At 36.1% G+C, this 27,205-nt stretch overlaps 1 protein-coding gene across 7 annotated transcripts in view; it reads right to left on the reverse strand.

The window, feature by feature from the left end:
* LRBA (LPS responsive beige-like anchor protein) overlaps positions 1-27,205 on the reverse strand; it is a 747,585-nt gene that overhangs the window by 498,396 nt on the left and 221,984 nt on the right. The window lies entirely within an intron of this gene.

Genomic DNA, 27,205 nt, shown 5'->3' on the forward strand with positions numbered 1-27,205 from the left:
GACTGGTTCCAAGTAGGGAAAGGAGTACGTCAAGGCTGTATATTGTCACCCTGCTTATTTAACTTCTATGCAGAGTACATCATGAGAAACGCTGGGCTGGAAAAAGCACAAGCTGGAATCCAGATTGCCGGGAGAAATATCAATAACCTCAGATATGCAGATGAAACTACCCTTATGGCAGAAAGTGAAGAAGAACTAAAGAGCCTCTTGATGAAAGTGAAAGAGGAGAGTGAAAAAGTTGGCTTAAAGCTCAACATTCAGAAAACCAAGATCATGGCATCCGGTCCCATCACTTCATGGCAAATAGATAGGGAAACAGTGGAAACAGTGGCTGACTTTTTTTTTCTGGACTCCAAAATCACAGCAGATGGTGATTGCAGCCATGAAATTAAAAGATGCTTACTCCTTGGAAGGAAAGTTATGACCAACCTAGACAGCATATTAAAAAGCAGAGACATTACTTTGTCAACAAAGATCCATCTAGTCAAGGCTCTGGTTTTTCCAGTGGTCATGTATGGATGTGACAGTTGGACTATAAAGAAAGTTGAGCACCAAAGAATTGATGCTTTTGAAATGTGGTGTTGGAGAAGACTCTTGAGAGTCCCTTGGACTGAAAGGAGATCAAACCAATCAATCCTAAAGTAAACCAGTCCTGGGTGTTCACTGGAAAGACTGATGTTGAAGCTGAAAACTCCAATAGTTTGACCACCTGATGCGAAGGGCTGACTCATTGGAAAAGGCCCTGATGCTGGGAAAGATTGAGGGCAGGGAGGAGGAGGGGACAACAGAGGATGAGATGGTTGGATGGCATCGCCGACTCAATGGACATGGGTTTGGGTGGACTCCGGGTGTTGGTAATGGACAGGGAGGCCTGGCGTGCTGCTGTTCATGGGGTCGCAAAGAGTTGGACATGACTGAGCAACTGAACTGAACTGAACTAAGTTCTGGAACTCCTAGCTTCAGCAATCAGAAAAGAAAAATAAAAGAAACCCAGATCAGAATAGAAGAAGTAAAGCTCTGTTTACAGATGTCGTGATTCTGTACATAGAAAACCCTAAAGACAGTATCAGAAAATTACTAGAGCTAATCAGCGAGTTTAGCAAAGTTGCAGCATACAAAATCAATACACAGGTATCACTTGTATTTCTATATACTAGCTATGAAAAATCAGAAAGAGAAATTAAGGAATCAGTCCCATTCACCATTGCAACGAAAAGAATTAGATATCTAGGAATAAACTTACCTAAGGAGACAAAAGAACTGTACACAGAAAATTATAAGATACTAATGAAAAAAATCAAAGATGACATAAACAGATGGAGAGATATTCCATGTTCCTGGGTAGAAAGAATTGACACTGTGAAAATGACTATACTACCAAATGCAATCTACAGATTCAATGTGATCACTATCAAATTACCAATGGGCATTTTTCACAGAACTAGAACAAAGAATTTCACAATTCATATGGAAACACAAAAGACCCCAAATAGCCAAAGCAGTCTTGAGAAAGAAGAATGGAGATGGAGGAATCAATCTTCCTGACTTCAGATTATAGTATAAAGCTACAGTCATCAAGACAGTATGGTACTGGCACAAAAATAGAAATATAGACCAATGGAAAAAGATAGAAAGCCCAGAAATAAACCCATGTACCTATGGGTGTCTTACTTTTGACAAAGGACGCGAGAATATACAATGGGGCAAACACAGCCTCTTCAATAAATGGTGCTGGGAAAATTGGACAGCTACATGTAAAAGAATGAAATTAGAACACTTCCTAACACCATACACAAAGATAAACTCAAAAAAGATTAAAAACTTAAATGTAAAACCAGAAAATATAAAACTGTTAGAGGTAAACACAGGCAGAACACTCAATGACATAAATCAAAGCAAGATCCTCTATGACCCACCTCCTAGAGTAATGGAAATAAAAACAAAAGTAACCAAGTGGGAGCTGATTAAACTTAAAAGCTTTTGCAGAGCAAACAAAACTATAAGCAAGGTGAAAAGACAACCCTCAGAGTGGGAGAAAATAATAGCAAATGAAACAACTAACAAACGATTAATTTCCAAAATATACAATCAGCTCATACAACTTAATACCAGAAAAACAAACAACCCAATCAAAAAGTGGGGGAAAGACCTAAACAGACATTTCTCCAAGGAAGACATACAGATGACTAACAAACACATGAAAAGATGCTCAACATCGCTCATTATTAGAGAAATGCAAATCAAAACTACAATGAGATATCACCTCACACCGGTCAGAATGGCCCTTATCAAAAAGTCTAGGAACAATAAATGCTGGAAAGGGTATGGAGAAAAGGGAATGCTTTTGCACTGTTGGTGGAAATGTAAATTGATACAGCCACTATGGAAGACAACAGGGAGATTCCTTAAAGAACTAAATCAAACCACCATATGACTCAGCAATCCCACTCATAGTTACATACCCTGAGGTAACCAAAATTGAAAGAGACACATGTATCCCATTGTTCATTGCAGCACTATTTACAACAGCTAGAACAAAGAAGCAACTTAGATGCCCGTCAACAGATCAATGGATAAAGAAGTGATGGTACATATACACAATGGAATAGTACTTAGCCATAAAAAGGAAGGCATCTGAGTCAGTTCTGATGAGATGGATGAACCTAGAACCTATTATACAGAGTGAAGTTAGTCAGAAAGAGAAATACCGTATTCTAATGCATATATACGGAATCTTGAAAAATGGTACTGAAGAATGTATTTACACAGAAACAGTGGAGAAACAGATAGAGAATAGACTTATGAACATGGGTAGAGGGGAGGAGAGGCTGAGATGTATGTAAAGAGTGACATGGAAACCTACATTACCATATATAAAATAGACAGCCAGAGGGAATTTGCTGTATGGCTCAGGAAACTCAAACAGGGGCTCTGTATCAACCTAGAGGGTAGGATGGGAGGGAGATGGGAGGAGGTTCAAAAGGGAGGGGATATATGTATACCTATGGCTGGTTCAGGAGAAGGCAATGGCAACCCACTCCAGTACTCTTGCCTGGAAAATCCCATAGGCAGAGGAGCCTTGTGGGCTGCAATCCATGGGGTTGCGAAGAGTCAGACACGACTGAGCGACTTCACTTTCACTTTTCACTTTCATGCATTGGAGAAGGAAGTGGCAACCCACTCCAGTGTTCTTGCCTGGAGAATCCCAGGGACAGGAGAGCCTGGTGGGCTGCTTCTTATGGGGTCGCACAGAGTCGGACACAACTGAAGTGACTTAGCAGCATGGCTGGTTCATGTTGAGGTTTGACAGAAAACAGCAAAACTCTGTAAAGCAATTATCCTTCAATAAAAAATAAATTAATTTAAAAAAGAAAAAAGAAACAGTAAAATAAAAATTTCCCTATAGTCTGGAGAGAAATAAATTGAAGCAGCAAACAAATGCTTGTTGTAGAACCCCTAGAAAGGACAAGAACTGACGCGCTGATTATATACATAAGGATGGTTGAGGGGCAGGAATGAAAAGAGTTTAAATGAATAAAAGCTGGTATTAAAAAAACAGCATCTGAGCTTCTCTCCCCTTATTGCTGGCCATCCCCACCATGGTAAACGACTGGAAGTTTGCTTTCCAGTGGAGTAAACTTCTGAACACTTTAAAAAACCTTACTGTAAAAAAACAAAATAACTTCAAAGTATGCTTACCAAACCATGAGATACCCAGCAATATTAGAGAAGTGTTCCCTGAGAAAAATGAGAACCCATGATTAAATTTAAGGTTCATTCATCACTAGTAGACAACTCATACATACACACACAGACATTTGTGCAACACACTTAAATATGAGCACAAGCAGTCACCAGTGATTAAAGGAAAGACTCTTATATGAATGACAGACACCAAAGAGACAAGCAGGGAAAAAAATTACTCTTAATTATTAATAATAGACAATATTATTAATGGGGCGGAAGAGGCAGACTGAAGAAAAGTACAATTATTACCATCAGAAAGATAAAAACTTGGTTGTAAAAATCAGGGCAGGGGTACATTTTTTATTCACTGGTACCTCTCTGCCTTTGTATGAGAGCTCTCCAAGCCATCAGTGTCCATGATCACAGGCCCTGGGAGCTCTTTTAATCTCTAAGAAGAACTGGAGCTGAAGTTGTAAAACGGACTCTTACTGAAGCTCAGGATCATTCGGGAGCCAGATAACCCTGTCTTTGCACAATGGAGAAAATTTGTTGTTTGAAAAAAAAAGTCGAGTTTTGGCTTGCCTAGTGACTCAGCGGTAAAGAATCTGCCTGCCAATGTGGGGGACACGAGTTTGATCCCTGGTCCGGGATGATCCCACACACTGCAGAGCAACTAAACCCGTGTGCCACAACCTTTGAGCCTTTGCTCTGGAGCCCAGAACTGCAACTGCCGAGCCCGTGCGCCACAACTGCTGAAGCCTGCACGCCTAGAGCCTGTGCTCCAGCAGAGAACCAGCAGTGAGAAGCCCGCATGCTGCAACTGGACAGTGGCCCCTGCTAGCCACAACTCGAGAAAAGCCCACACAGCAACAAAGACCCAGTGCAGCCCAAATAAATAAATTATTTTATAATAAGAGTTCTCCAGAGAAACAGAACCAACGGGATGGAGATTCATATTTTATTTAAGAAAGTGGCTCACACTATCATGGAGGCTGATAAGTCCCATGATCTGCACAGAAAATGAGTAAGCAGGAAACCCAGGAGAGCTGATAGTGTAGTTCTAATCCAAGTTAAAAAGCCTAAAAATCCAGAAAACCAATGGTGTGGTTCCAGTCTAAAGGGCTGCTGCTGCTACTGTTAAGTCACTTCAGTCGTGTCTGACTCTATGTGACCCCATAGATGGCAGCCCACCAGGCTCCCCCATCCCTGGGATTCTCCAGGCAAGAACACTGGAGTGGGTTGCCATTTCCTTCTCCTGTTGTCTAAAGGGCAACAGGCTTCAAATCCAAAAAGTGAAAACGTGTCACGTTTTGTCAGTTTGAGGACAAAGGCAGGAAAAACTGTTATCTCAGTTCCAACTCAGTCAAGCAAGTAGAATTCTCTCTGCTCAGGGTATGGTCAGCCTTTGTGTTACAGCCGGGCCTTCAACTGACTGCATGAGGCTGATCCACATCAAGAAGTGCAACCTGCTTCACACAGTGTACTGACTCTACATGTTAATCTCATTTAGAAACTCTCCAAATAATGTTTGACCAAGTATCTGGACACCTCATGGCCTGGCCAAGCTGGAACAAAATTAACCAGCTCTCCCTTTCCATCTCCCCTCCAAATCTCAGAAAAGAAAAAAGTGCTCTTAGAAATTAAAAGTATAATTTCAAATAAAAATTTTGAAAGAATTATTGGAAGATGTGATAGAAGGCTCTCAGGAGAGTAAAAGAAAAGATAAAATGAAGGAAAAAGGATGAGAACAATATGAAAATTAGATCATCTAGCTCAACATCTACCTAAGAGTAGTTCTAGAAACAGAAATGAGAATACAGTAAAAACATTCCCATAGAAATAATTTAAGACATTTTCTCTGAACACAAGTATATACTTGTGCAGACTAAAAGTTTATATAAAATACCAAAGGCAGTAGATTCTAAAAGATTCACCCACATCAAAGTACAACCAGTAACAAAAAACAATTTTCAAAATAATAAAAGCTCACAGAGAAAAAATTATAAGAAAGATTACAACTTTCAGCCTCTAAAACTAATATCCCAACAAGCCATCAATAATTGTTTAAAAAAAGACATTTTCATCTAAGCAAGCTCTAAAAAATTCTACATGTATTCTTTTTTAAGAAATTACAAAGGACATCCTCATCAAAGTTAATACAGAGACGCCCACTGTCATCCTCCAGCCAAGTTTTGCTTTAATTTTTCCATGGCATACTACTGCCACTTAGATTTTATTTTTGCCTTTCTCTTTATTCTATCCTTTATTCCGATGCTAGGACAATGACCAACACATATAGAATAAGTGATCAATAAATGTTCAATCAGTGTATCTTCCAAAAAAGAAGGCCACTATGAGTAATAGGATATAGACACAAAAGCATAAGATGGAGAAGAGGATACTTCTAGGTGGATGATAAAAGAAGCCTCCAGGTGACAGCTTTCTACAGAACTAAGGAGTAACCAATCCAGGTGAGAATAGGACAATAGAGAACTCCAAGCAATATATATCCAAGGAAAAGAACTGAACCAAGAGATACCAAGTGAGTTCATTACATTGGTAGAAGTTCTATGATTCCAATGGAAAATTCAGAAATAAATTTGTGGTGGCTACAAAGAAATTAAAAAAAACAAAAACAAAACAAAACAAAAAGTAGGAAATCATTAATTCCAGCAGAAAGAAAGAAAGAGAAAAACAAGTGGAAGGGAGGAAGGAGAGGCAAGGTGGTTAGGTAAATATGGTATATTTTTTGTAGGTCTGCATGGATATTTCCATTGTCACAAAAATGGTAATGCTAGGGATGGTTTTAACTAAACACTATCATATAAATGCAATGGAAACGAGAGTGTGTGAACTGGAAAGGGAGAGCAATGTAAGTACTTGATAGTCATCTTCCATAAAAGACGCTAAGATAATGTTTAAAAACAGAACAATCTAGAAATAGTTATCATTCAGAAATATGAAAGTAACTAAGAGACAACAGCCAAGAGATCTGAATATGGCTCCTTCCAGAAAGTAAGCATCAACAGAAAGAATAATTGAGGCAGGAGACTGCTGTTTTCAGTTTAAGTATTATCCTATTCTTTTATTTGTGAAATAATATATTTTCCTTGATAAAAAATAAACTTTATATTCAAAAATAACATGTTCTAAATGAAGAATAGTAAATAAATATAAAATAAAAATACACATTTTTCTAAATGGACAATAGGTATTTATACGAAACTATAGCAATATATCTCTAAAAAGTAGAACAAGCATTCAAGTTTCACAAATACTGAAATCAAAACTATGAAAATGTAAATGCATCAGAAACTATTAAGAATTTTTATTTTTTTTAAGTTAGGATTTTTTTATTCTATCAAATAAAATTAACTTCATTGCTATTGGCAATAAAATATTTTTTAAACTACTGACCTAAGGATCGAAATATAATTTAACTTAAAAAAAAGGAAGAATAACTAGTTAACAAAATCTAAACTCCTATCAAATTACTTCATTTTCCTGAGGAAAAATTAAAATTTAAAGGCTTGCGCTCCGTGCCTTCTTAGTGCAGTAGGAAGCACGTCAGTCTTGCGACCTAAAGGACTGTGTTCTTCAATGAAACCTACCTACGACTTTGTAAGGCGAATCGGATTCATTGAATATAGATCCAATTACCTAAGTAGATGTCAGAAACACTGTCAAGAGTCAAGGGAGTAGGCCACAGAGGAGCGTTCAAACGAGGAAGGGAAAGTATTAACCCAGAGTTGAGAACCGCATTATACATGGGGACTAAAGGTCAAAACCAGAGAAAACTAGTTCATAGTCGAGATATAGTAATCTTAAGTGCTCAAAGTAAACTATCAAGAACTTTTCAACAGTGTTTGCACTTTGTGTCAGCACTCTCTCAACAGCATATCCAACACAAACTTGAGGAACCACAAAACAGGAAAGAATATAGCATAATTGCAAAGAGCAGGTTTTATTCCACTGTCTCTTTGAAGGGTAAAACAAATCAATACATGAAATATCAAAATGAAATACTGCCTTTTGGAAAGCTTTGGCTTTGATGATTTTTGTGAACATACATAAAACTGTACATCAAGTTTATACAAGTATTATGGTTTAGCTTATAAGTAAAATATATATACAAATAACAACAAGGTAAAAAGAGAAAAGAAAGAGAAATTTTATTAAAGTTGGATTAGCAAATGGTTCAATTCTATAATTGTTTATTTAACAAATACTTTTGAATATTTACTATGTACAAGGAATTGAACAGTGAGAAAATAACTTTTTATAGGATTGACAAAATAAAGAACGCAAGGGTTTAAAAGTCCAAAAAGTGGAGATAACCATGCAATGAGTTATGATTACCGTATAGTTTAAATTATTTGTAAATAATCTATCAAAAAACTGATAATCCCCTGCTGTGATGTTTAAGCGTACTTTAACATATTTACAATATTCTGTAAAAATATGTTTTTAAGCTTTTCAGAAAAAAATATATACTTCAGTCCACCATGATCTTTCAAATAACTTGCAACGTGGCATCAATATTATCAAGACAGTTCACTAATCAATAAAGAAAGCTTGATTTCAATAAAGGTGCCAAAGTTGCTCTAACCCTTTCCAGCAACAAGGTCTCAACAGATGATCATCATTAAGCTTATATCAGGGTTTCACATGCAGGAGCTATATAAATGTGTCCTATTAGTACACAGTCAGTCTGTTTGGCAACTCCAGTTCTCCAGACATGTGGCAATGCTGCCCTTTGAGGTCTGAAGTCAAGTCTTTAGGGAATCTCAAAGACTGCACTGAAATTACAAGGAGTGTTCGTTCATTAGGGACTGCTGGAGAGGAAACATGAAAGACTTCCATTAAAGCCATATAAAACAGCTACTTATTTTTTCAAAGTTTTTTAAACTATCTCATGGACTCAGCTACAATAAACAGTATTTAGCAACTGAATTATTTTTAAAACCATGACTTTCAGGACATGGATATAAACAGCTTTCTTCATGCCTCCGTATCTCCTACCCCAATACACCTAATATTCCTTTTACAGGAATCATCAAGTTTTTTGTGACCTGGGAGAGAATAAAATTTACTTTACACCTCTAAATTCTTTCTACAGATCACTGTAAACTTTTATAAAATGAAGGTATTTTTGGAGACAAAGTTTTGTTTTCTAATATTAATTCTGAATGACATATACAGTTAAACAGCTATATATATGTATATGTTTCTTTTTAGATGCCTCATTCTTTTTTATTCAAAAAGGCTGCCTCTTTTTCATTTTCATTCCATTTAAAACTAAAAATCATAGAGTTGTACCTAATCTATGAAATGGCATCTAGAAGATAACACTATAGAAAGTATATGAAGATTCAAATTTTTTAAATTAAAAGAATGTCAATTAATTGACAGTCAAGAGTTCAAAGAAATTTCATGTCTTTGCTGCCTCAGGATTAGAAAAACAGAATATACTTTCTAATTAATAGTTGCTGTCATTTTAACTTTCTGAATGTACAGACACTTTTTAACTTGAGAACTGTTATTTCTTGAATTCTTCAACAAAACAAAGACTATTAGAGAATACTTCAGTAACAAATCTCTAAAACGTTACATAAAATTCATTAGCTTGCCTCAATCATTCCTTGAATTCACATATATGTTGGTTTCTGACAGCCTAATTCCAAAAAGCAATTACAACCTCCATCCATATGTAAAAAGATAACAGAAAGCAAGTACATTAAACCAGTTTAAAAGAATAAAAATCTAAAGAAAACAGATTACGAATGATTTATATGAATGCCTAGTGCTGAAGTTAATTACAAGTAACCCAATAAAATAGTGCCTTTATTATTGTACAGCAAGTAATAGCTCTAGATGTAAAAACCAGAACTCTTTCTGCTGACTTTTGCATGCCCAATCCCACAGCACACAACATTAAGAATTAAACATGTAGTAAATACGGCATATAGAAAACAGCAGTTTTTAACTAAAAGCAGAAAACTCTCCTGCTGTTTAACCATTTGGAGTCTCCCACTCTCAACAGTGACCACTGTAAACTGATACTGTGTACTCATTGAGCAAATTCCTCATGTTAAAGAAAGTGAGAGTTCATTTCAGTATTAAAAGTTTTATATAAAATGAAAAATAACTGTGACATAGTATTCAAGAGCAGAAAATGAAGAATCATTTATGTTTATGCTACGAAATGATATGTTCAGAATCTAATGTTTCCAAACCTCATACCACATCTACCAATCAAGCTCTGGGTCCTGATTTTAAAGTACGCTGTTATATCTGAGACGCATGCATCATGTGCTGTAGTAACACGTTACAGTTGTCAACAGCCACAATCTATAGCCAATCATAGTACATTTAATGACTTTCCTGAAGAGGAATAAAACCTTTCAGTACAGAATGATTCCATAATTCTTTCAGATGTTTATCAATGCACCTAATGAGATACTAGTTCATATAAATTCTGAGTTCAATGCATAAAATCCTAAAACATACTATGATAAACACCACCCATGTAGGTCATTCTGACCTGTAACATAACTAAAATAGTGACATGAAATACTTAAAAATCTGCTTTTGTTGTACAAATAACTTAGAACAGATACTCAAATGGTGGCTCTCTCTGGCAGTATTATATTCATATTAATTTCATCTCCATTAGAAATGTATGCAATATTAGCTTATTTAGATTTTTTTTTTTTCTGGGTCAGTAACTTCACAAATTGGAATGCGTCTCAACTATAGTGAAATTCTTTACAGGTAGTGATGTCTATCTCTTGGGGTTCTCAACAGCACCTGATGCAATTTCCTTATAAAAAACATTCAAATGTTTGTTAAACAGATCATAATTTAACACTGTTAGGTGAATGAGTGTGGCACCAAGAACACTCACTAAACACATTACTCATTTGTTGTGGCTGTTACAACAAATCGTCAGAAATTTGGTAGCTTAAAATACTAGAAATCGGTTCTTTCACAGTTCTAGAGGCCAGGAGTCCAAAATGAGCTTCACTGAGCCAAAATCAACAGCTGTCATGCTTCGGGAGAACCTATTCCTTTCCTCTTCCAAGCTTCTAGCAGCTGTCAGCAGCCCTTGGCTTGTGGCCGTTCTGCTCCATCCTCGTGCTGCCTCATCCTCACACTGCCTCCTCCTCACACTGCCTCCTCCTCTGGGTTCAGCTCACTTCGGTTCAGTTGCTCAGACGTGTTCGACTCTTTGCAAACCCACAGACTGCAGCATGCCAGGCCTCCCTGTCCATAACCAACTCCCAGAGGTTACTCACTAATGTCCATTGAGTCAGTGATGCCATCTAACCATCTCATCCTCTGTCGTCCCCTTCTCCTCCTGTCTTCAATCTTTCCCGTGTCAGGGTCTTTTCTAATGAGACAGTTCTTCACATCAGGTAGCCAAAGTATTGGAGTTTCAGCTTCAACGTCCATCCTTCCAATGAATATTCAGGATTGATTTCCTTCAGGATGGACTGGTTGGATCTCCTTGCAGTCCAAGGGACTCTCAAGAGTCTTCTCCAACATCACAGTTCAAAAGCATCAATTCGTCGGCACTCAGCTTTCTTTATAGTCCAACTCTCACATCCATACATGACTACTGGAAAAACCATAGCCTTGACTAGATGAACCTTTGTTGGCAAAGTAATATCTCTGCTTTTTAATATGCTGTCTAGGTTGGCCATAACTTTTCTTCCAAGCAGTAAGTGTTTTTTAATTTCATGGCTACAATCACCATCTTCAGTGATTTTGGAGCCCAAAAAAATAATGTCTGACACTGTTTCCACTGTTTCCCCATCTATTTACCATGAAGTGATGGGATGGGATGCCATGATCTTAGTTTTCTGAATGTTGGGTTTTAAACCAACTTTTTCACTCTCCTCTTTCACTTTCATCAAGAGGCTCTTTAGTTCTTCTTCACTTTCTGCAGTAAGGGTGGTATCATCTACATATCTGAAGTTATTGATATTTCTCCCAGCCATCTTGATTCCAGCCTGTGCTTCATCTAGCCTAGCATTTCTCATGATGTTCTATGCATATAAAAGTTAAATAAGCAGGGTGACAATGTACAGCCTTGATGTACTCCTTTTCCTATTTGGAACCAGTCTGTTGTTCCATGTCCAGCTCTAACTGTTGCTTCCTGACTTGCATACAGGTTTCTCAGGAGGTAGGTCAGGTGGTCTGGCATTCCCTCCTCTGGGTACCTATCTCTAATCTCCCCAGAGTCTGATAAGGCTACCTATGGCAGCACATTTAGTGGCCATCCAAATAATTCAGGAGTATCCCCTCATCTCAAAAACCTTAACATTGTCACACGAAGATCCTTTTTCCAAATAAGGTAACATTCACAGGTTCCAGAGATTTGACATGGATAACTTTGGGGAGCTGTTTTTCAGACTATCACAAAAGAAACCAAATTAAAAGAAGAGAGAGTGCAAGTTGAAGAAAAGTGAAGTTTACTATTTGAATTCAGCAAAATTCAAAAGATTTAAAAGAAATAAAAGCATTTTTAAAAAATTAGTCTATTGTAAGAGTTGGAAAATTTTTTAAGCAAGTCAAATTGGGCTACAAGTGTTGGTTCTAATAGTGATTACCGAGTTGTGACTGGTTTTGTTCTCAGTTCCAGTGATTTCAGTACCAAGCTATAAGAAATTCAAATCTGAGCAGAGGGCTTCTCTGGTGGCTCAGACAGTAAAGAACTTGCCTGCAATGTGGAAGACACAACTGCTTTGATTCCTGGGTCAGGAAAATCCCATGCGGAGGGCATGGCAACCCACTCCAGGATTCTTGGCTGGAAAATCCCATGGACAGAGGAGCTGGGAGGGCTACGGTCCATGGGGTCACAAGGAGTCCTACAGGACAAAGCTACTAGCACTTTCACGTTCAAGACACAGGAAACAAGCATGTATCATTAAGACCAACTCCTAATAATTAGCAGAAAAGCAGCAACAGCACTGTCAAACGTCCAAATAAGTAAGGCAGCACTTCAGACTTCATTAAGATACTAATAAGAATTAGAAAGAGTCTTTGTAAAAAAAAACAAAAACCCTCCATTATTTTACTTTATCACTGCCAATGACCAACCTCCTTTTTTCTTCCTTAACATACAAAAACAGAAAACTGTGCTGACAAACTAAACTAGAAATTGGTGCTATAAAACAACAACAGTAAATCTTTTCAATAGATATAAACAGGACACAACTCTGAAAGATCAAGCAAAGCTGTAAGCTTTCTTAGATTTTTCATCTCCCCTCTGGAAAAAAGAACAATAAGAAACCAGAATTAAGTTTGCTCTGAACTATGTAGTATCTGAGAATATGAATAACCTGACAAATTAACAAATACAACAAGACAACACTGCTGTTTTAACTGAATGTCTAATGAAAATTTGCACTTCCAATAAAATTTCTTCAAAAATACGCAATTACTATCAAAAAGAATGCATTATGCATTCAATATTTAGGACAATGGCATGCAGTTGTATACTCCAAATGTAAAAGCACATTGTGGAAAGTAAGACGTCAGGAGAATGTGAGAACAGACTCAGGTTTAGGCAGCTTGGTTTTCTGGTAGAATATCCAGAAAATAACAATATATGTAACAGATATATCAAATATCTGAATACTACTTATACGGTAGCAGAGAAATAAGCATAAACTAAAATAAAATATGTATTAGAGACCTTGAAAATAAGGCAGTGGAGTTTGAATTTGTTGAGTCAGTAAACTACAACCTCTCTTGGAAAGGAATTACAAAGAGACTCTTGTAGGAAACAGAGAAGGCAATGGCAACCCCACTCCAGTACTCTTGCCTGGAAAATCCCATGGACGGAGGAGCCTGGTAGGCTGCAGTCCATGGAGTCATGAAGAGTCAGACACGACTGAGCGACTTCACTTTCACTCTTCACTTTCATGCATTGGAGAAGGAAATGGCAACCCACTCCAGTGTTCTTGCCTGGAGAATCCCAGGGACAGGGGAGCCTGGTGGGCTACCGTCTATGGGGTCGCAAAGAGTCGGACACGACTGAAGTGACTTAGCAGCAGCAGCAGCTTGTAGGAAAATAAATTTCTTGGTGCATAACTGAAAGAGGTAAAAATCAACAGAAAGGGAAAAGGCCATTTCTCTAACTCAGGATAAGTTAGATCAGAATCTGTGATTCTCTATGGAGACCTTTTTCAAATGATACCTCCTTTTATGCCTGCCTGTCTCCCCCAGTTATGACAGGACTCAAGGTGAGAATAATCACAATGAGCAAACTATTAATGATGATATAACTGGTCAGGGAAAAAAAAATGTTGATAATCAGTGACCTCAGTTAATTGTTATAAAAGTATTTCTCAACTATGGTAACACAGGAGGTGTGTTGAAAGTAATGCAGTATACATAAAAAGCACTAAGATGTACAAAAGACATCTTTAAGAAAATCATTCAAGTTCTAATCCCTGGAAAGACATCCATGTCAGTTGTATTCAGGCATACTTAGCTGACTTCCAAAAGGCACCAATGCTATAGCGAGCACAAGGAAACAGTGAGATCACCTGTGGGAGCCCACAGAAAATATGAATGCTAACCACTAACATGTCTTCATGAAAACAGCCAAAACCTGCAAATTGATGGGCTTTCTCATAGCTCTAAAATTCTCTCGTGTGAAATGAAAATGGATTAGACTGGGCATATGATCACAGAAAGAACAGAAAATAATGAGCGAGATAACTGCAGAAAATAATGGTGGACTGAAGCAAATATCTGAAAGATCTAGTATCATGAAAAGAAAACAAAAGGCACTGAGAGCACTGAACAATGAGAGAGGAGTTTATGAGCTGTTAAAACACTTAGATTCAGAATCGAATAACTGCAATTTACAACCGACTGTGTTCAATGGACTGTTCTACATACTTTTACATACACTGTCTAATGTAATCTTTATTACACCCATTTTACTCGTAAGATACTGATTCTCAAGCAAGTGACGTAATGTGCCCATGGTTACAGAGTTAGTAAGTGGCAGAGGGAAAAACATTATTCAAAATCTATCATAACAGCATTTTCCTGGGCCCAGCTCTTCCTAAGATTCTTTCTAAAGCCTCTTTTCCTTTTTCCTATTGTTACCTATGATGCAGACAACAGGCACCTCTACAAAGTCCACCTCTAGCAACTGAGTAAGTAACTACTCGAAAAATAGCCCTCAGGGTTCTGATTCTTGCCTAATTCATGCCTGAATTAAAGTTCAAACTTCAGATTTTGTTAAAACTGCATACATGCTTCTGGAAGTTCATATTATAAACTGGCAGCTTGACTAAAAACAGTTGCCTATCTAAAAGGTGCATAATAGATGAAATATATAGGCAACTACTAATATAGAGTAATTGTCCCTTAGTAATATTATATTCTAACTGTACTAAAAAACTATTCTATCTCAGAGTTAACTGAGGTGAATAGTATAACCGCTTTAGGGCTTCCCTGTAGCTCAGTGGTAAAAAATCGCCTGCCAATGCAGGAGACACAGCTTTGATCCCTCATCCAAGAAGATCCCACGTGTGGCAGAGAAACTAAGTCTGTGTGCCACAACTCCTGAGCCTGTGCTGAGAGCCTAGGAGCCGCAACTACGGAGCTCCCGTACTACAACTGCTGAAGCCCTCTCGCCCTCGAGCCTGAGCTTCACAAGGAGAGAAGCCATCGCAACGAGAAGCCGATGCTTCCCAACTACAGAGTAGCCCCTACTCCCAACAGCTAGAGGACAGCCCACGCAGCAACAAAGATCAAGCACAACCAAAAAAAAACTCTTTTAAAGTATGCAAATATACATAAAAACTAAAATTGAAAAAAAAATTTAATAGTATACATACTTTAAAAGTGACAGCAAAACTTAAATCTAGGTTTAAGAACTCTAATTACTCTGATTAAAAACATATTTATGATCAAACATATGGTATGATAATACAGCTGAGCCTTCACAAAGTTATCAGTTTGGTACTAAAACAAAGGCAACCTAAAGCTCTATGCTGTTAATCTAGCCTTTTTGTAACACTGTAACTTCAATAGATTAATTTGAAGTAATAGGAAAAAAAAGAAATAAGCAATCAGCAGTAAAAACTGAGAAACAGAAACCGAGCTGTAATGATAACTGTATTAAAACCAAAGGAAAATACTAGGCTTAGGATATTTCCATCTTACATTCCCCTTTTCTTCTAACTCTGCTTAATCCCAAATATAAAAGACCAGTTGTAAAACGGTGGGGTGCCAAATTAAAGCACACTTTATTTTCAGATGTCTCCATACTCATAGGCTGACTTCCTGTCAGGAAGAGTTCCATTTCACTGAATACCCCAATCAGCAGGGAACTTGCAGAATTAAGTGCCAGTTGATATTACTTTGTTTTGCATTTACCACCCCTGAGAATAATGTTCAAAGATCCCGTTATATAGTCAGCATGGTATCATCCTTCTGACTAGACTGCCAAGCCACGGGGTGTACTGCCAGTTCCACAAAATTTACCTTAAAAGGTGGTGCTTTCTAAACCCTAGTGTGCTAGTGAATCAACAGGATGCCTGTATTTCAGAATAAATCCTGCATCTAGAGCTAAATCATACTTCTCTTTGGTTACAAAGCACTTTAATGCTGGAAAAGTCTGTAACCAGACTCAAATAAAGATCAATTAATATTCACTAATTCATCAACTTAGAATTTTTATTTTTTTAAGTGAAATGCAATAATTTAGTCTGATTTATTACATTTATAATATTTTACTGTTTTTTAAAGACAAATGATTTCACCTTATTAAAACAAGTCATAAAAATCTGAATCAAGGAAAACTATAATTTTCTTTACCATATTAGCATAAAGTATAGTTATTAAGCTGCCTTCAAATACTTGACAACTGTTGTAAACTGTCAAGTAAACGACTAAAAATCATTAGTTATGATTTTTCATGATTGGTTAATATAGCTTCAATCTTAAATTATCCTCTCCAACTCCCACAGACTTCTTATGCTTCAAAGGTCACCAGTCTCTTTTCATGAGGTCAACCATTTCTATCTCACACAAAATTTAATTCTGAGCATTCTAATACAGCACACCTATGCTCACAGTCTTTGTAAATTATAAGGATAAAGCATTCACAGCAGCTCTCAGACAAAAGTAGGTGATTGTCTGGAAGCCTACTTTTTTGATCCCAGTGTTAATCATCATCATACTGATTCTCACACATTCACAATAAAAATGCTACAAGCACTGACAAAAAATCAGAGACAATCAATTTACAGTCATTAATTTTCTATAAATATACTTTAAGGGTGAGGAAAAAAAGCACCTAATATAAAAGGAGGGTAACGTGAAAAAGCTGAAATATTAAATTACACTGATCCTAGTTGGACTGTTAGGGGAAGCACACTGACTGAAACCACCCACCTGGTCATGCCCTTTAGTAACCACTGGCATGAGCTGTTTTATGACAAGAGATCCTGGTAAGGAATACGGAACTAATAAGCCACCACCACCAAGAAGAGTCTGGGAAAGGTCAAAAGGAGACACCGCGTGTCCGTCCACTTCCCAGAATCCCTCTCACTAGCATCTATCTTGGCTGAGCGATGCGAGCGCCACCAGGAAAGACTCTGAATTAGAATGACTGGCCAAAGATAACCCGGAAATTAATCCCATTACCATAAAACCCAAGACTGTGAGCCACGCGGCAGAGCAGTTCTCCTGGGTTCCCTTACCCTACTGCTCTCCACCCGGGCGCCCTTTCCCAATAAAATCTCTTGCTTTGTCAGCACATGTGTCTCCTCGGACAATTCATTTCCAAGTGTTAGACAAGAGCCCAGTTTCGGGCCCTGGAAGGGGTCCCCCTTCCTGCAACAGGACCATACTACATATAAACTGGTCTCAAAGAACCCAATGGCTCTTAAAGTCTTATTAAATTTGGAAAAAGGATGGCTGACTATAAAGAAAATAGAATAATTTATTGACAGCATACAAAAATATAAATGTAAACATTTAATACATTTTGCAAATTTGTTGCCATGCAAGCATTTTCAGCAATCTTTCTACTAAGATACAGATTTGTCTTTTTAAGAAACCTTGAGGTACAACAAGATGTTATCATATTTGGGTAAACATCATTTTTAAGAGCCAGAGGTTCACAGTTGTATTCTCTTTGTTAGCAGAAGTGGTGGTCTCTGAAATGAATGCTGGGTTATTTGAATCTAGTGAATTAAAAGTGAAAGAAATAATTCTACAGAAAGAGGAAAACCTACATGCACAAATGGATTTCTTCATAAAAGGGCATCAGTTGAGACTATTTTAACAGGTCCTTTCATGACTCTTTTAATCAATCTCTTTGAGACCCAAAGCTGATCAGGCAAAGGGATTTAATATGCACCATTTTCTTACTTTAAAACATTTAAGTAAGTATAAGGTAAGAGTTCAGGATTAGGACTTGAAGCCCATACATAAGAGCTAGGATGCTTTGCAGATCAAAGTAAAATTTAATAGAAGACAGAAAAGTATTAAATAGGATGGTATCTGTTCCTTAACTAAAATACTTTCTAATGAATCGAAAACTCATGATTTTTAAAGGAAACGTTACTTAAATAGGTAAATATACTGATTTATTCAAAAATATCATTAAATGATTTTATTATAATTCTGACATTAATAAACAAAATACACAAAATGGACAATAAGAAATGGTTTCCTGACTTCAAGGAGTTTTCAATCTAATAAAAAAACAAGATTTATAATACAGTACAACAAGTATGAAAACAGCTCTTGTGCCCATAAACTTTAACTCTTCTATAGCACTTGTCTCTGTAAACTCAGATGCAGTTCTCTAAATTGACATATTCACAACTTATAACACAATGTTGGAGGCATCTGAGCAAAGAATTAAAGAAAAATGCGAGTTAATAGGATTTGGAATTATTTTTATTCTGATTTATTATAAAAGCAAAAACCAAACCCACATATTAAATGAGTATCGTTATTATGTAACATATGCAGAGAAAAATTTTCATTTGTTCTAATGCCAAAATTTCTGTACATGTCAAAGACAGAGTTCTTCAGACCATATCAGAAAGTGAGCAAATTTGTCTCCCATCTATTAATTTAATGAATGTTCCTAAATATACCTGGGTGAATTTAAGCTACCAGCATTCCATTCTCCACTCACTTCTAGGATTAAGGATTATGAACATAGATTTTTCTTGTTTACTGTCTCTAGGAATTGTCTTATAGACAAATTACACTTTAAAAAAAAACATAAAAACACCACAGATGTCAGTGAAAAACCCCTGGACTAAGGCAGTAAGAGTCATTTTTTAACTCTTAATTCTTTAACCCTAACTCTTTAGCCTCTTTAATAATGACTTCATATTTTTATTATATGTATGTCTTAATTGCAAGCTATCTCAAATCCTGATTGCTTGAATGGATAAATGGATGACCATGAAGAATAACAGCCACTGTGTAATTCAGCTGTGTAACTATAAACTTTGGCTAAAATTTCATTCTACTAAAAATTGTTAAAAGTTTATTGCTAAAATTTTACTTATTTATTTAACAAATACTGAAATTTTCTTTCATCAGACACTATCATACACCATTTACATATATATTAATTTCATTTTATTTGGACCTCTTGCACTTCATTTAGTGAATAGCAAAGTTCAGTTCTACAAATGGGTCAATAATAATATATGTAATATCCCATTAATATAAAATATATTCTGACCCTGATTTCCGGAATTTATGCGAAACACTTAAACATGATTACAGAGCATAAATTATCACAATAGTGACTAAATGTAAAATGTCAATGTAATGTAAGTTACTCAACCAATGAAGGAAATAGCTATATAATCAATTGATGTCAAAATATTTGAATTTATCCTTAACCTTAGGATTAGCTTTACATAAATATAAAACTACACGCATGTACATGTAAAAATAAACACACAACAAACACACACTGGGATACTTCTGGTTAGACTTGAGTTGTTCTAAAAAGAATATGAACTCTTAATATAATTAGCTCTGAACATTTATCTCTGCAGAAACAATATATAAATTAAGCCCAAATTACCTACAAAGGATAGAGAACAAGTAATTGAGATAATTCTTCTGAAACAAACAAACAAACACAGCTGTACTTTTGCAAATCTACTGATTTTCTATAATTACTGTGATTGGAGAAGCAGACAAAATCAGAAGAAAAATATGAAAAATGAGGCATTTCCTGTATTATTCTGTTTCAATGCTGACATTTATCCTAAATTATATTTTACAAAAATATTCCACGTCCACTATGGCCAAAAAAGGATTCTGTGATCAAATATGCTAATATTATTCCCATACAAAATCAACACACTTTATTATATACATATTTTATGCATACACAAACACACACACATACATGTACTGACTAAAGGCCTTGAGGGGCTCCTCCTAATTAAATTTAAGCCAACATTTTCCAAGCTTATTTTTACCACTCTGCTTTTCTCACAGAACGTCCATCATCATCTAACCGTACACACTAGGGTTTGCTATACTGTAAATGTCGATAATGAGAACTGATCAAACAACCACCTAGCAATCACAAATCCAAAAAGGAAAATTATATAGGTTCAGAAGAGAGTACAGGAAATGCTTTAAGAACTTTGCTATCTATTGATCCTCATGAAATTATAAAACAACACAGATGGAACCAGGAAAAAATTTTTGGACTGGAAGGCAAAGGAACCTGAAATGATTTACTCATGGAGAGAAATAAAAGTAGAGTTAGATTAAACAGGGATTAACAAATAGATTTTTTTATGTTCCATTCCTATTCCACTCCTTGCCCCTATGATTTGCTTCTGTTTCTCTTAAACTCCTGATAAAACTTCCATGTTGTATTACAATTATTTGTCTCTCTTACTAGATTAACAGGTGGGACCTGTCTTAGAAGCATTCAGTACATGTCTGCTGAATAAAAAAAGAAATACCACAAGCAGGCATATCCAGGATTCAGGGCAGATAAACTGACACAAAGCTCTGCATAAGAGAGAGCATTTGAACTGAGCCTGACTGACAGTGCATCACCTCATGATACTGCTGCATAAAAGCTCTATGCCATGAGATTTCCGTACAGGTTAAAAAAAAAAAAAATGCATGCTTGGCATCCCATTCCAGTACTCTTGCCTGGAAAATCCCATGGACGGAGGAGCCTGGTAGGCTGCAGTCCATGGGGTCGCGAAGAGTCAGACACGACTGAGCGACTTCACTTTCACTTTTCACTTTCATGCATTGGAGAAGGAAATGGCAACCCACTCCAGTGTTCTTGCCTGGAGAATCCCAGGGACAGGGGAGCCTGGTGAGCTGCCGTCTATGGGGTCGCACAGGGTCAGACACGACTGAAGTGACTTAGCAGCAGCAGCAGCAGCAAGGAAGTTAAGACACTTATAGTTCCAATGAGCAACTTAAACTCAAAATTCCTATTTTGTGCTTATCATAAAAGATAATCCTCTGTTTTACTGATTCAATTATTTCTTTTTAAAAACCATACCATTAAAGCTTTCAAAAAAACCATTAATATTTTCTTAATATTAGATATTGAGTTTTAGTTTAAAAGGTTGAATTGTACCCTATATACAGCACACTCTTGAGAAACTAAGCACCACAATTAAAAGAAGTAAATCTCCATATATATTAACTTCTACAATAAGAAACGTCCATGCACAGTAACAGAAATCAAATCAGTAGCAACTTGAGGTGAAAAGGATAGGGATTAATTACAAAGGCTCAGGGAACCTTCTGAAATGAAATGGTTGTTACGTGTTTGGGTAAACTCCAGGAGTTGGTGATGGACAGGGAGGCCTGGCGTGCTGCAGTGCATGGGGTCGCAAAGAGTCAGACACGACTGAGCGACTGAACTGAACTGAACATGGTTGTGCATATACCAAAATGCATTAAACTGAACTTAAAATACTGTAAAATATTACATATACTGTGTATTAATTATGCTTCAGTAAAGCTGATCTTTTTAAAAGAAGTAAATGTGGTACCCAAAACAAAAAAAAAAACAAAAAAATAAATAAATAAATAAAAGAAGTAAATGTGATGAAGGTAAAAGAAAATGAAAAAAAGTAGGACTCTATAAATGAACATGACACCATAATATACAAAAGTATGAGAATATATCATAATGAAAAAGACAGAAAGGTCAAATCCCAAAATACAGTGATTTAGGATCAGTGTTGTGGGTGTGAGCGCACTCAGTTGTGCCCAACTCTTTGCAACCCTATGGACATACTGTAGCCTGCCAAGCTCCCATGTCCATGGGCTTCTTCATGGGATACTGAAGAGGGGGGTATTTCCTACCTCCTCTGGAGGAGGAAAAGTGCCATTTCCTTCTCCAGAGGATCTTCCCAACCCAAGATCAAGCCCACGACTCCTTCAAGGGCAGGCAGATTCTTTACCACTTGAGCCTCCTGGGAAGCCCATGATCACTGTCACCATTCATTTATTAATTACACAATTATATAAATATTTAGTTGAAGAGTAATTATGCTGAAAGTTGGAAATACAGAAGACAAAAACATAGTGCTGCTTTAAGAAACATAGAAGCCTAATAGGAGAGAAATAAAAATCCTAGGCAACTTAAAGAATGAAATTACTATAAGGTGGGTCAGTGATTTCTCTGGATATACACCTTAAGTTTACAGTTGTGGGGAAGAGATGAGTCAACGAAAGCTTTCCAGAAGACACTGCAGTTTAGCTGGGAGCTGAATCATTTACTCATAATGATTCACTCCATAAATACTCACTGAGCAGCTATCATGTGACAGGAGCTGGGTACTAGGTATGCTTCACAGTTTACCTAGGAAACTAGACACAGGAAACAGTTTACCTGGTACACCAGCCGTACGTACTCTAGGTTCACAGGAAGCCAGAGTACAGAGAGGGAGACTAGCAATAAAAAAGCAGCAAATTAGCACACGTGTGCTGAAAACCCACAGCATGATGAGTGCCAAGATGACGTAAAAAGATATCAACTCTAGATATGATGATCTGATAAGAGGATAATGAAGATGAGTTCAGGCTGATAAGAAGAAACCTACAATTAGAGTCACTAAATTTGAAGGAGGGAAATTTTAGGGAAAGGAAAAAACTACTGCCGAGACACAGAATTATGATGGCCCATTTGGGTATCTTTAAATAGTAGAATTGATGCTTTTCAACTGTGGTGTTGGAGAAGACTCCTGAGAGTCCCTTGGACTGCAAGGAGATCAACCAGTCCATTCTAAAGGAGATCAGCCCTGGGATTTCTTTCAAAGGAATGATGCTGAAGCTGAAACTCCAGTACTTTGGCCACCTCATGCGAAGAGTTGACTCATTGGAAAAGACTCTGATGCTGGGAGGGATTGGGGGCAGGAGGAGAAGGGGACGACAGAGGATGAGATGGCTGGATGGCATCACCGACTCAATGGACATGAGTTTGAGTGAACTCCAGGAGTTGGTGATGGACAGGGAGGCCTGGCGTGCTGCGATTCATGGGGTCACAAAGAGTCGGACTCAATTGAGCAACTGAACTGAACTGAACTGAAATAGTTCACATAGCTTGAGAACAGATATAAGAACAAAGTGATAAGAAATGAGGTCCAAAGAGTGAGAGGCCTGAGAGTGAAAGATGTCTTTGTGCCATGGTATAGAGCTAGTTTGCTGCTGCCCTCCACCCCACCCTCAGCTTGGTTTTCTTTTGAATTATCTACTTTACTCAAAATACTCATCGCCATAAAAAGGAAAAGTTTACGAAATAAAAAAGATCAAGAACAACAACATTAATATCACATATTTAAGGGAATAAACTCAAAAAGGAGAAGAAAACTAGAATCACAGAAAAGAAATTATAGGAGAGTGATGAAAAAGAGAAATGTTTTACTATGAAGAATCAGGAAAAATTTGAAACATAAAACAGACAATAAAGAATCATATGAGTGGTGATGACTGGTTATTATTATGAGTAGTATAATTTTAAAATCAATAATTCAGATATAGGAAGAAACAAATAAAAAATGACCAAACCTTTTACTGATACCTCCATACATAAGAAATATTTCCCAAAATACCAACAATCTATACATTCTAATGAAAAAAATGTATTAAAGAAAAATCAGGCTAATGCTATATTTTAAACTAACTTTTACTGCTAATTAATTACTCAGATAGGATGTCAGGCCAGACTACCTGGTACTTCTAGTTTTTCTATATACTCTATGCATTTCTGATAAATGGGAAAAGAATAGATGACCTGGCAGAAGGCTCAGACAATAATTTGTGATTTACAGGACATGAATGCAGCTACCATAAGATTTATCTGACAGCCCTCTCCGATAGTGGACTGTTGAGTATCCGATGGAATGATTTCTAGTCTAGAAAGTCTACTACTGAGTAGCCATACACATTATTTATTTATTAGATGTTTTGGGTTGAAACCATTTTTAAATGATGCACTTCACAATGCAGAGTCATAAATTTAGCTTTAAACCCAAGAAGGGAGGTAGTGTTATTGGAATGTATGTCAGACTGAATTAGGATGAGCAACACAACGCTTTTATAAAGTGGCCTTGAATGCAATGTCAATTCTTTCAAAAATGATATTAATGTCAAATGAGCAGGATACAAACACTTTACACAATGCTGGAAAATATTACTTGAAACATTTATTTAATATTTTCTTTAAATTCATAGAGATTTTTATATGGTTTATATACATAAACAATAAATATTAGGCAAAAATAAGTTACATGCTTCTGAAAAACTGAATCTGAAATACAATTAAGAACTTGTTCAATTTTTTTCTGTGCATCAGAGAGTATACAGCTTCCTGAAGAGGGTATACACACTTATTTTAAAGAAGATTTAAATTAAGCTTTGGAGCTTAAATAGTTCCTGAATGATTTTATATGAGATTGAACACAGGAATAAACCTAATTTAATAAACCATAAGCGTGTGTATGTGTGTATGTGTGTGTATATATATATACACACACACACACACAAACACACACAACTTAATGCAAAAATAATATGCTGAATAATTTGATAAAGATTTCCAAATCTAAATAATAATAACATTTTGCCTTAAAATGCTAAAACTTAAATGGGATAAAATATGAAATGGAGCCTAATCAACCTCTTAATGAATGAATGGATACTAAAAAACATATCCTAGTTGAAGCTTTAACAAAATATACAATGATCTGTTTGGCCTGAAAGACAGCAAACCAAATGTGGTCATTTCCTCATTTCTTAAATTTAGGCTCTAAATTCTCTTTTGTAATAAAATATGGCAGATTTAAACACCTTGTTAAGAAGACTACAAAAAGAAAATAAGCTTTGAATGGTTTCAAGAAAAATAATCAGAAGATGGCTGACTGTCATGAAATTAACATCAACTAATTTGTAAAGTTTTAAATCAAATTTGCAGATGCTAAGTTCATAAGCATATCCCATTATTTATGTGATTAAAAAGGAGTTTTTGACCTGATCTTTCGATCTCTGGCACTCAATCCTCTCCATCTCTTCCTAAAAAATTGATTAAAATTTTAGCAAGAGGCTAGCTTTTCACGTCCCACCCCATCTCAGACTAAAAAAAATTATCAATCAAACTCAAGCCATCCCCACCCAATATCTGCAAAATGTCGACTTCAAATTCAATTTCATATCTCTAAAGCTTTCAAGTAGAAAAAGACAGTTCACTTCTTAACAAAATAAATCACTTTTGCGATTGCCAATCTGACCTCTTTGAATTAGGAAAATTCAAAGTGAAAAATGTAATTATCACCCCAGAACAATCTGTATACATCTGGAGCTAATTCTGGCTTCATTTTTCACATCATTTTTCACACTGTGCTCTTATAGAGATGCAACGGAACTTTTGAAGAAGTTGTAAAAAAATGTTAAGAACTTCAAATAAACCAATAATGTGTTTTATTCAAACAAAACTTTATGACTGACTTTTGCAACTTATTCTAAGTGATCTGCATATCCCATTTGATCAGAATAGTATTAAACAGCACCATGACATAGATGACAAATAGGTGTATTAGAACATGTCATTCTTTACCTTTCTAGCTTCTAACATTCAACTGTGTAATATACTATATATTTGAAATAATTTCATGTATGAAGAATATATTCACATTTTCTAAACTAGAAAGTAAAACTTCATTATCAAACTCTACCTATGAAACAATAATATCACACTACAAACAACAAATTCATACTCCTGGGAAGATACATATAAAACTGGAAGCAAATGCTTCTTAAAGTAAGTAAAATATCATGTCAATGTAAGAATGGCATATGGTAATTTCCATTTAAGAAATAAACAACCAATTATTTCAAATCATATTACTCAATGGAAGTTTTATCCAGTCAGCTTTTAAAGAAATGGAGTTTTTTAAAGGAGATAATTAAATTAAAAACATGATTCTCACTAAATCTAAGAATAATAAGCCCACTACAAACATAACTACTCTTTACAAGTTCATTATAAAAATCCATTAGATGCAATCTCTAGAAGTAATTGTTCTTATTGCATTTTATTGACAATGCATAGTATTGATTTTTCACACCTTCTATGATTCTTTAATTTGTATTCATGAAATGTCCATCAGCACAGTCTAAATAAATTTGGCAATATAGGCACTAAAATGAATAAATCGATGCAAAGAAACATTAATTTTGCATTATCCTTATTCGTCAGGCAAGTAAACCAGAGGAGTTGTAAATGAAGGTCAAAGGTTTTGAAATGGGTCAGAACCCTTGACCTCTAGACCAATACTCTTCCTATTAATAAAGGCTATTTTAAAGTTTTAAGTAGGGGAATTTACTACCTGCAAGATATCATTTTTAAAAGACTACAAAGAAAACTCTCAATAAAAAGCATTCATCTATTTAACTGCTAAACAGAAGGGGGGAAAATATCACAGGATACATGATTTTTATGTGTGTTTTTTTTTTTTAATCATTAGAGTTTACCACATGAGGTGTAAGGTTTCTGAACAATGAAAGCAACCTTGCTTTTAGGAATTTACTCTCTACATCTTATTATGATGGCTGCCATATTTTTGTTGATGTTTTCCCAAATCTACTGTGTATGTCAAAAATAATTAGCAATGACAAGAATTCAAAATTATTTATCACTCATTTTATAACCTCTGCACAAAAGGGAAGTAAACCCATTATTCCCAGGGGAGTCAGAGTGGCACTCTACAAGGTATAGAAATAAATCTGTTTCTAGAACCTTAATACACAAAGCAAAGAAATTTGGACATCTAAAAATCATTTGATCTGAGCATTTTTAAATGTGGCTTGAAAAACCTCTGTTTCTCACTCACCTATACAATTCCTCTCAGCATATACTTCAACATTATCTCTTAGTAACAAACACAAGAAGTAATCCTTTTGCAATACAAAGAAATTATTTTAAAACTGCAAACTCAAAACTCAATTATAG

The sequence above is a fragment of the Bubalus bubalis genome, chromosome 17, assembly GCF_019923935.1.
Source record: "Bubalus bubalis isolate 160015118507 breed Murrah chromosome 17, NDDB_SH_1, whole genome shotgun sequence".
Classification (NCBI taxonomy): domain Eukaryota; kingdom Metazoa; phylum Chordata; class Mammalia; order Artiodactyla; family Bovidae; genus Bubalus; species Bubalus bubalis.